The sequence below is a fragment of the Azolla caroliniana genome, unplaced genomic scaffold (genome assembly GCF_043228905.1).
Source record: "Azolla caroliniana isolate FFs.n. ecotype wild unplaced genomic scaffold, voAzoCaro1.0.p SCAF_10, whole genome shotgun sequence".
NCBI classification, from domain to species: domain Eukaryota; kingdom Viridiplantae; phylum Streptophyta; class Polypodiopsida; order Salviniales; family Salviniaceae; genus Azolla; species Azolla caroliniana.
The window spans coordinates 9192437-9204198 of record NW_028230445.1 but is presented as its reverse complement, the minus strand read 5'-3'; the positions used below and the strand labels follow the sequence as shown (position 1 = coordinate 9204198).

The 11762-nt window shown below is 38.9% G+C and overlaps 2 non-coding genes and 1 pseudogene across 2 annotated transcripts; all 3 read right to left on the bottom strand.

The window, feature by feature from the left end:
• Positions 1-1374: 1374 nt before the first annotated feature.
• LOC147858993 (large ribosomal subunit protein eL15z pseudogene) lies at positions 1375-2038 on the bottom strand (annotated as a pseudogene).
• Positions 2039-5258: 3220 nt separating this feature from the next.
• TRNAL-UAA (transfer RNA leucine (anticodon UAA)) lies at positions 5259-5341 on the bottom strand. Its single transcript has one exon. It is a non-coding gene; the product is annotated as a tRNA-Leu (tRNA).
• A 1542-nt stretch (positions 5342-6883) lies between these two features.
• TRNAL-UAA (transfer RNA leucine (anticodon UAA)) lies at positions 6884-6966 on the bottom strand. Its single transcript has one exon. It is a non-coding gene; the product is annotated as a tRNA-Leu (tRNA).
• Positions 6967-11762: the final 4796 nt, after the last annotated feature.

The following is an 11762-nucleotide window of genomic DNA, read 5'->3' as shown; positions in this document are numbered from 1 at the left end:
GAATAAAAAGGAAACACAATGAATGAATAAAGCTATTTTCCTAAACTATTATACATTCCTTGACCAATATGCACAACCAAACTTGGTTTCTACTAAGCTCCTAAGAAGAACAATGTTTAATCATTTCTCACAACTTTATTTGCATGAAAAAGGACAAAACATGCCACAATGAGTGAAGAACAAGGCTCAATATCCACCAAAGTCACAAGATGAATACATACTTGGACAATGCAACGACGAGCAAGTCTTGTTGCAACAATACTCTCCACAACTTGCCTCAAAATGTAACATCTACTCCAATCAACCTTCGTAGGGTCCTTCCTAAAGAAACCACCACCCCATGATGCTTCTCAAGACCAAAAATGCTCTTCTTGCCTTGGAAATGACATAGCAAATACTCAAATTAACATAGAAATAAAAACATGAGAGAGAATATTGCAATTGCATGTGTGCATGCATTCATACATGCATACAAATACACACATAGAAACACAACCATGCATATGCAAATACACATGCACACATGGACACATACAAACATGGTTAAAGATTGATATGGTACTAAACCAAGAACCCTCGGAAAATGGTATGGATCTTGATGGCAACAAATTCCCACATTCTTGTAGCTCATCCTTGCTTGCTAGAGGAGGGCCATTTCGAAGAGGTTGATCACGCTCGTGGCGTCTTCTCTCTCTCTCTCTCTCTCTCTAGGACTATAAAAGAGTAAGTATTAGTCATGGTGATTCTATTAAATTGTTCTTAATATATTAAAAGTTATTACTTCAGAAACCATAGAGTCTCTAGCAAGCCGGTGGTGGAAGCAAATAAGGTGAATGGGACCCTGCTTTTCTATCGGAAGTATTTCATTTTATGAAAAAGCCTCATAAAGCCTGTATATGCCCGGGTTCATATATCAAAATAAACCCTAATCTTGGCTCGAAAAGTCGAAGCAAGAAGTGGCCGAATGAAAAAAGTGTTTGATTTTAGTAAATCTGCTTTCAAAAGAGAGATTCAAATCGTATCTCCTCCCTTAATGCCAAAGTATACTTTGTATTCAAGAAGGAAAAACGAAGTGCAATGATTTTAATGGTGCTCGACCTTTCATGTGATTAGGAAATTCCACAACAATGGTCCCGCGAATTCTAGAAGTTACCACCGGAATGGCCAGCCCAATTGCGAATTCCACAACTGCCATCATTAACACTAGTAAAGTGTGTGATTAACCCATCATATCGTCAGAATAGACAGAAAATAAGGTCTCTCTCTCTCTCCAAAACTCATCATCATTGATTAACAAAATTACCAAGGTAACAATTGAAACTAAGACCAAAAACAAGGAAATCCATTCAATTCTCAAGAGAATAAAATCATTATCTAGATCATTCTGAGCACAAACACACTAACTTCATCAATGATTCGGCGGAGGGACGTCGTATTGTTGCGCTTCCATGTAGCATGAATTGAAGGCTTGCACTTACAGTTGTTGTGACCTTTCCCTCAAAGTCCACAGTACTTCTTACCAGTAGAAGTAAAACCTCTCAATTCACGGTGTTTGTGCACACGATTGCACAACCAATTGATACTAGGATCCTTCCAAATGAGAGTATGAGCCGGATTCACAAGAATAATCTCAAAATATGTGTATGTTGAATCCTGATTAATCTAGTATGAGTTCAATACATGTAAACCTCCAAGCTTTCATCCAGCTCTCTCCTCCGCAACAGAGTGCAAAGTACGTCGGAATTTCAATTGTGTAATACCCTAGTTCTTTGGTTTACCATAAACAATACCTTTGGATAAATCCCTCTTATGTCCTCTCCTCACACGAACACGGTAAGACGACATAGCCCTGTTTTGTCTTGTAACCGAGACGATGAGCTTTGTTTGGCCGGGTAGGGCGAGTGATGCGAACCATTCCAAGAAGTTGCCTATACTCCCAACGACGAACGTGAAGAAGGAATCACATGACATCGAACTGTTTCTTCTTCCATAGCTCCTCCTCATATTTATAAACAGTTCCTACATAGCTCCCCCTCATATTTGTAAGCACCCATCAACAACGTTGCTCCATTTGTGTGTGCCTGAGCGAGTCTCTGTGTGTGTCTATGTCAAATTTCTCTCTCTCTCTCTCTCTCTCATCAAATTATAGAGTTACTCACAGAAATCCAAGACATACATAATTTCTTACTAGAAAGCAAGACAAGTCTCATAACATAGCCCATTCTCCCTTGATTGCCTCAACACAGAGCAATATATATTGAACTTGTTTTGATTAGGTACCACATAGCAGCAACACATGCTATCTAAGGTTTATGATTCCCCATTGCATGCCATTTCAGAAGAAGGGGAGGCCGACATTGTGATGCTGAACTATCAGGAACGACATTCCGATCTATCCTATCCTGTTGCTATCATTTATCTTCTTCATCTTGTTGGCTGTGCATGCCTATGACAAAGGCTGAAAGAAGTTTCCATAGACATGCTCAGGGGAATATGAAGCATCTTCATGGTCATGGTAATCATCATGCAGGGAAAGGATGTGGCTATGCCACTCCCACACGCGTTGCCCCGTGGAGGCATCATCATGGAATGAGACACATACATGGTGGCCAGTGATGGGGTTAGGTTGAAGTAGGGTTTTGAACTCTTCAGAAACAATGAGTTGGACGACCTTGGCCTCCAGGGTTGCTTCAAGGCGGGCCACCTTGGCACGGCCACTGGAGGAGGAGGATGAGCTGGATGATTGCAAGTGGAGGAGATGGCGGCGGGCCGTGGAGGTGCTTTGATCTCTTCTTCTTCTTGCACTGCTTGGTCCATGAGCATCAGGGCTATGGCTGTAGTGGCAGGATCCATGGCACCTTCCATGGCGGTGAGGCCGTTGCAGGATCCATCACCCTCCAACTTCTCTCTCTCTCTCTCTCTCTCTCTCTCTCTCTTCCGTGATCTCTCTCTCCCCCCCCCTCCTTTCTTCTTTTCTGTGATATGTGTGTTCTATATATGTGCATATGTATGCATTGTATCTGCTATATGTGTGGCCTCTGCATATGTAAGTATGTGATATGTGTGTATGTTCTATATATGTGCATATGTATGTATTGTATGTGCTATATGTGTGGCATCTGCATATGTAAGTATGTGATATGTGTGTATGTTCTATATATGTGGATATGTATGTATTGTATTTATTGTATGTGCTATATGTATGGCATGGGCATATGTAAGTATGTTCTATATATGTGCATATGTATGTATTGTATTTATTGTATGTGTGGCATGTGCATATGTAAGTATCTTCTATATATGTGCATATGTATGTATTGTATTTATTGTATGTATGGCATGTGCATATGTAAGTATCTTCTATATATGTGCATATGTATGTATTGTATTTATTGTATGTATGGCATGTGCATATGTAAGTGTGTGATACGTGTGTGTGTTCTATACATGTGCATATGTATGTATTGTATATATTATATGTATGGCATGTGTGTATGTATCTTGTATATATATGTGTGTGTGTGTATGTTGTATATATTTGCATGTGTATATATATGTGTTGTGTGTATGTATGTACGTACATGTGTATATATGTATGTGTTGTGTGTATGTATGTATGTACATATTGTATAATTGTATTGTATATTGTATGCATGCCATGTGTGTGTATGTACATATTGTATTGTATATATTGTGTGTATTGCATGTGAGTATGTAGGGTATGTGTTACATGCTTGTGTGTATGTTCTATGTATGTGCATATGTATGTACATATTGTTAATCCTTAGGGCCGGACAACAGCCTAACACAAGGTGTCCACTTAAGACACTTCACCAAAGGGTGTTACGGTGAGATAACTTACTACACAACGTTTAATTGGACCTTAATCGGTTACTTAGTAATACTTCATTAACACGCGTAAGATATACAATAAGCACAGAACGATGAACAATACTCAATGATTAAACAAAAGGTTTATATTACTCTCCGTTAATGACTACATTGTAACCGGGCCTTTATATAGGTCACCGGTGCGAAGTACAAAACAGTGCCAACCGGCACCTATTCGGGATCGGTCTGGATCCAGATCGGCATACCGATTCCGGTCCGTCCGTCCACATTTTCTCATATATTAATATATTAAGACTAGTAATTACAACAGATTCCCATATAACAATTCCCCTTTTCACACTCTGGTTTGGACATCTTCTAGCCCTCTTGCCGGCTGGGTAACACATATTGCATCCTTGAGATATGTGGCATGAAAGATTCTTGTGAATCAAGTTGGAAACTTCTTGTACGAGCATTCATGTCACCAAAGACAATAACTTCCCCTTTGGATTTGAAATAAGCAATTTCATCTTCGAAATTGGCAAAAGGTTGATCTTTATCCAAACAAGCATAAAAGTTAGCATCTTGATGTGGAATGTAACATCCAACTACAAAAGTGGGCAAATCATGAGGTGTTTCTATTTTGAGCCATATGTAGCATTTATGTTTATCGTTTTTTATGATTGACACATATTTCTCTATTACCTTCTTAATCAAACATGCCACCCCTCCTTGTCCTCTTCTTTGTCTTGGATTTTTCTTTCATATCAAAGATTGTACATTATAGTTTCCTAAACCTTGAACCCTTTGAGTATCATGCTCCCATGTTTCAACAAGAAGTGTGATATCCGAGTCATCGGTGAACTCCTCTATGCCAAATCCCTCATTCCATGAGTATCCATTGCAATTCCAAAAGCATAGTTGTAAAAGGAGTGGGTTAGTCTCATAGGTCACATGTCCCTATTTCCCAACATTTTCATCTTTAGGCACATCCTTAACCCTATTTTTCAATCTTTCTTCATATGCTTTATGACAAGCATTTTGTTGTGAGATAGTACGATCTTCACTCACAAAGCATTGCATACCTTTGAGGTATACCCAACTAATTTCTAGTACGATCCACCGCTTTGTATAGAGAGAGAGAGAGAGAGAGAGAGAGAGAGAGAGAGAGAGAGAGAGAGAGAGAGAGAAATATATCGATGACAATGTTGGTTGTGGGGTCTGACACCACACTCACTTGTGTGCATGCCATCTTACGTCGCCCTTAACCACTGAGGCAAACTAGCTAATAAAAAATTGGAATAGAGAGGGCCAGAGACAGATATGAGACGAACCTTTATAAAAAAGGCCGGTATCTAGAAGCTAAATAAAGGAAAAATGGTAATGACCATGAGAAAAGACTGAGAGAAAGATAAATAGATAGATGATGTTGGTTGTGGGGTTTGAACCCACGCGCACTTGAATGCAAGCGATCTTAAGTCGCTCCCCTTAACCACTCAGGCAAACCAACCATTGCAAAAAAATACAAAGAGCGAGAGAGAGATAGATGAGCATGAACGTTTATAAAGAAGCTCAGCCCATAAAAATTAACTACAACAAAATAGTATTGTCCACGAAAAGAGAGAGAGAGAGAGAGAGAGAGAGAGAGAAATAGATGGATGACAATGTTAGTTGTGGGGTTGGATGCGACACAGACTTTAGTGCAGGCGATCTTAAGTAGCACTTAACAACTAAGGCAAGCTAGCTATTTGAGATAGAAACAGAAAAGGAGATAGAGATGAGCCTGAACCTTTATGAAAAAGGTTGGTATTTGGAAACTAAATAAAATAAAAATGGCAATGAACTTGAGAAAAGAGAGAGAGAAAGATAACTACATAGATGGATGATGATGTTGGTTGTGGGGTTCGAAAAAAAAACAAAGAGGGAGAGGGAGACAGATGAGCCCGAACTTTCAAAAACAAGGTCCACTCCTAAAACCTAGGTAAAGGAAAATGGAAATGTGCATTATAAAAGAGAGAGAGAGAGAGAAATAAAGAAAGATATATTAAAGTCTTCTAAGGCCAAATTTGGCCCATGGGGTTATGGGGTTCAAGGCCACACACACTCGAGTGCGGACGATCTTAAATCGAGCTTAACCACTAAGGCAAGCTAGCTATTTAAGAAAGAAATAGAAAACGAGAGAGAGATGAGCCCGAACCTTTACAAAAAAGGTTGGTATCTCGAAACTAAATAAAGGAAAAACGGTAATGACCATGAGAAAAGAGAGAGAGAAAGATAACTACATAGATTGATGATGATATTGGTTGGCAAGCTATCTTAAGTCGCTCCCCTTAACCACTCAGGCAAACCAACCATTAAAGAAAAAACCCAAGAGCTTGAGAGAGAGAGAGAGAGAGAGAGAGAGAGAGAGAGAGAGAGAGAGAGAGAAATGGATCGATGACGATGTTGGTTGTGGGGTTCGAAGCCACACACACTTGACTGCAGGCCATCTTAAGTCGCCCTTAACCACTTAATAGCAATGGGCCCAGTTCGCTTTTGGTTCGGTTGGCTTTGTTTTCCTTGAAACCAAACTAAATTGAACCAAACCATTTATATAAAACAAAAACCAAACCAAACCGTTTATGAACTTTCAAGCCATTATACCAAACCATTTAAGAAAAGACAAAGCAAACACTTTAAACCAAAACCGTTTAGGGAAAAGTTGAAACCTAACCGAACCACGAGAAAAGAGAATAAAGGAAAAATGGTAATGACCACAAGAAAAGAGAGAGAGAGAAAGATAACTCTTAGAACCGTTGATTAATAATTAAAACCAAACCAAACAATTTACTTATTTTGGAACTTATAAACTTTCAAACCATGGCTAAACGGTTCGGTTTGGTTTGAGCCGAAACTGGGCCCATTGCTAACCACTAAGGCAAACTAGCTATTCAATAGAGAGATAAGCCAAACCTTAATAAAAAAGGTCGGTATATAGAAATTAAATAAAGGAAAAATGGTAATGACCATGAGAAAAGAGAGAGAGAAAGATAACCAAATAGATGGATGATGATGTTGGTCGTGGGGTTCGAACCCACGCGCACTTGAATGCAAGCAATCTTAAGTCACTCCCCTTAACCACTCGGGCAAACCAACCACTAAAGAAAAAAACCAAAGAGCGTAAGAGAGAGAGAGAGAGAGATGAGGTTGAAAGTTTACGAAAAAGGTAAGACCCTAAAAACTAACTAAAGCAAAATAGTAATGTCCACGATAGGAGAGAGAGAGAGAGAAATAGACTGATGCCTATGTTGGTTGTGGGGTTCTAAGCTACACACACTTGAGTGCAGGCCATCTTAAGTCGCCCTTAACCACTAATAACAATGGGCCCGGTTCAGTTTCGGTTCAATTCTATTTCTTTGCCTTGAAACCAAACTGAATTGAACCGAACCATTTATATAAAGCAAAAACCAAACCAAACTGTTTATGGACTTTCAAGCCATTAAAGCAAACCATTTAAGAAAAGGTAAACTAAACTATTTAAACGAAAACCGTTTAGGGAAAAGTTGAAACCTAACCGAACCACAAGAAAAGAGAATAAAGGAAAAATGGTAATGACCACAAGAAAAGAGAGAGAGAGAAAGATAACTCTTAGATAGCTAGATGATGATGTTTGGTGTGGGGTTCGAACCCATGCGCACTTGAATGGTAGAGATCTTAAGTCGCTCCCCTTAACTACTCCTGCAAACCAACAATTCCAAAAAAATAACAAAGTGCGAGAGGGAGAGGGAGAGAGAGAGAGATGAGCCCGAACTTAAAAAAAAATTGTCCGCTCTTAAAAACTAGGTGAAGGAAAATGGGAATGTGCAGGATAAAAGAGAGAGAGAGAGAGAGAGAGAGAGAGAGAGAGAGAGAGAGAGAGAGAGAGAGAGAGAAAGACAAAGACAAAGAAATAGATGGATGACGATGTTGGTTGTGATGTTGGAAGTCACACACTTGAGTGCGGACGATCTTAAGTTGGGCTTAACCAATAAGGCAAGCTAGCTATTCGAGAAAGAAACAGACAAGGAAGAAGAGACGAGCCCGAACCTTTACAAAAAAGGTCGGTATCTAGAAACTAAATAAAGGAAAAATGGTAATGACCATAAGAAAAGAGAGAGTGAAAGATAACTGCATAGATAGATGATAATGTTGGTTGTGGGGTTAGAACCGACACACACTTGAATACAAGCTATCTTAAGTTGCTCCACTTAACCACTCACGCAAAGAAACTATTGGAGAAAGAAAAAGGGAGAGAGAGAGATGAGGCTAAACGTTTACAAACAAGGTCAGCCTCGAAAAACTAACTAAAGCAAAATAGTAATGTCCATGATAAGAGAGATAACTACATAGATGGATGATGACATTGATTGTGCAGTTCGAACCCACATGCACAGTTGAATGCAAGCGATCTTAAGCCACTCCCTTTAACCACTCTGGCAAACTAACAATTAGAGAGAAAAATAAAGATGGAGAGAGAGAGAAAGAGATGAGCCCGAACGCAGCCCCTAAAAACTAACTAAAGGAAAATGGTAATGACCATGATAAGAGAGAGAGAGAGGGAGAGGGAGAGGAAGAGAGATAGATAGATAGATAGATAGATAGATTATATTATATTATCGTCTTTGGAGGTCAAATATGACCTATGAGACCAAAAATATTACATTTCACGTGATACGTGTGAAAGTGAGTAGTGACTCTCGATGTTCAAGAACTTTACCAATGAATGTTACAATCGAGAGTGCACATTGTGGTTGTGAGAGGAATTCATGCAAAGATTGGGCTCGATCGAAGAGATGTGGAAAGCATGGTCAAATATGATCAAAGGTAGAGCATTGTATCAAAGTGTGATACTCAGACTCACGAACTTGTTTAGGGCAAAGTGTGCATAGCCGACCACTCTCATCACTTGTACCCCAATGCCCTGTTTCATATTGCAATGCATGTGAGCTAAGTCGCATGGAAGCAATGGTTCTAATGGCAGATAACGGTATGGGCTCTAACATGTATGGATGTGTACGATTTCCCCGTTCCGCAAAGAATATGGTTTTGTAGTTAGGTGCAACATGTGCAGTATAATGTGTGAAGCGTGAGCCTCCACATTTGTCCCATGTCATGATACATTGGCGTTGCAAAAATGCCTCATTTACAGAGGAATCTAATGATGCATCATGAAGCAAGTGTCTCGCATCCCACCTACCAAACCATTTTTCTATATCTTGCATCCAACCGGAACACAAAATTTTGCTTTTATGTGTCTTTTGGATCTTTTTGCTTGCTTCCCACGCAATTCTAGGAAGTCGATGTGAGGGACTTTTTTGAACCTGAAGCATGTATTCAACAACCCTTTCCATGGCCATGATCTCAATGGGAAGCGATCCCGTCTCAAGGAGGAGGAGGGTGTAGGGCGTTTGTTTCTTAACTTGTAGAAACTTGGTAAGAAAATGCTTTTGGACATTTTTAAAGTCTTTCCACATAGATTTAGGGATGCTACCGCCCCATACTTCCACCCCATAGAGAAGAACCGGTGTCACCAAAGTGTCGAAAAGATATTTCATGAGTACCCAACACTTAATATCTACAAGATTGCATGTGTTCTCAAATGCATAGTATGCTCGTTTGCCCGCCTCTAAGCGGCGTGTAGCACATTCATTCCATCTATGATTTGAAGGAACTTCAAGGCCAAGATATTTGAAGCTTTCCACACATTCAAGTGGCTCATTGTTGTACATAATGCATGGTTTATCTCTTTTTTGGCTCTTCACAAGCATAATCTTTGTTTTAGAGCTATTGACACTTAATTTAGCATGCATGCAAAACTTTTCCAATGCCTTCATAAGCTTTTGTGCATCTCCTAAAGTATTTGCAAAAAGCACTACATCATCTGCATATAGCAAAAGCATAATCACAACATTCCGAATGGCAACTTCTTCAACACATTCTTCCTTTGCAAACTTGGTAACCATTTCTTCCAATTCATCAATGCATAGACCAAATAGTGTTGGTGAGAGTGGGCATCCTTGCTTAACACCAATAGTGCTTTTGAAAAAATCTGAAAGTTTATCTCTCATGCACACACAACATATAACCTTCTCATAAATTCGGGAAATTGCAAGCATATATTCACTTGGCACCTCAAGTTCTTCCATTCGCCTCCAAAGATGCTCATGAGGTACCATATCAAAAGCTTTCTTGAAGTCTACAAAGCAACAATATAAACCTTTACTCCTAAGGCGACTTTCCTCCATTAATACTCGAAGGGTGATAAGGTGATCAATGGTGCTATGGTGATCAATGGTGCTATGGTGTTTCCGAAAGCCAGCTTGTCCATAAGCTCTCTTACCACTTTTTTCAGCCCATACACTTATCTTTGATTCCATTATACATCCAAATAGTTTTGCCATTAATGAGCCAACCATGATGGTTTGATAGTTGTTTACATTATTTATATCTCCACCTTTATGTAAATGTTTGATCCAATTTGTAGTCCAATCGTATGGCATACCATGTTGCAATGCATCATTAAACATATCGCTTATCCATATATGTGCTTCCTTTCTCGTCCATTTGAGCATTTCAGCCTTTATACATTGAAGATCGCTTGCCTTTCAAGAGGCCAATTTCTTAAGTCCTATGCATATATCTTCAATTGTAAAGAAGGGAGGCATATGTGAAAGAGAACCATAACACATCATCTTTCCGGCAAGAGATAACTCATCTAAATTCTTACAATGCATAGACAAGTCGTGAAGAGTTAAGTCACCATAACTCTCAACACGTTTTCCCTTTAGATTTCCCCAAAATTTAGCACATGCATGTGCTTTCTCTTGTGTTTGGATAAATTGTTGAGTAACTTCCCATATTCTTCTCTTTCTTTGAATAAGCCTTTTATACTCATGCAAATGCTTTTGGTAATTCTCTTTATCCTTAACTATATCCAAAACCATAAGGCACTTTCGAGCTTCACGACATTCTTTATCAAACCATTTTTTCCTAAGTTTCTTGGTGCATTTCCAAAAAATTTGTTTGTACATGAGAGAATGAATTTCTTGAAAGCTTCCCATTTGCATTCTAGTGTGGCACCATGTTGTATCTTTATCATTTGTAGCATATCCTCAACCATCTTGGAATACATGGGTGCTCGCTTAAGGTTCATGCTCAAGTGTGGTTGTTTATTATCTTCAATAGCCTTCTCACAATCAAACCTATGCATACATTTGAGATCAATACATAAAGTCCTATGATCGGATTCCGGTGTCCATTCACCAAGTGAGAATTTATGTATATGATCCAAAATACCTTCAGAAAGTTGCACATAATCAATCACACTATTTCCGTTGTGTTTTCTACATGTAAAACCATTAGTGTTGGTCCATAAGGAAATACCATTTGCAATAAGCAATCTGGTACTATTGCACATTTGTAGGAGTAACTTCCCAAATTGGTCCGGATCGTTTTCATCACTAGAAGAGCGGTTATACATTTGCATATCCTCTTGCATCCTTGATATATGTGGCATGAAAGATTCTTGTGAATCAAGTTGGAAACTTCTTGTACGAGCATTCATGTCACCAAAGACAATAACTTCCCCTTTGGATTTGAAATAAGCAATATCATCTTCTAGATTGGCAAACGGTTGATCTTTATCCAAACAAGCATAAAAGTTAGAATCTTGATGAGGAATGTAACATCCAACTACAAAAGTGGGCAAATCATGAGGTGTTTCTATTTTGAGCCATATGTAGCATTTATTTTCATCAATTTTTAGGATTGACACATATTTCTCTATTACCTTCTTAATCAAACATGCCACCCCTCCTTGTCCTCTTCTTTGTCTTGGATTTTTCTTTCATATCAAAGAGTGTACATTATAGTTTCCTAAACCTTGAATCCTTTGAGTATCATGCTCCCATGTT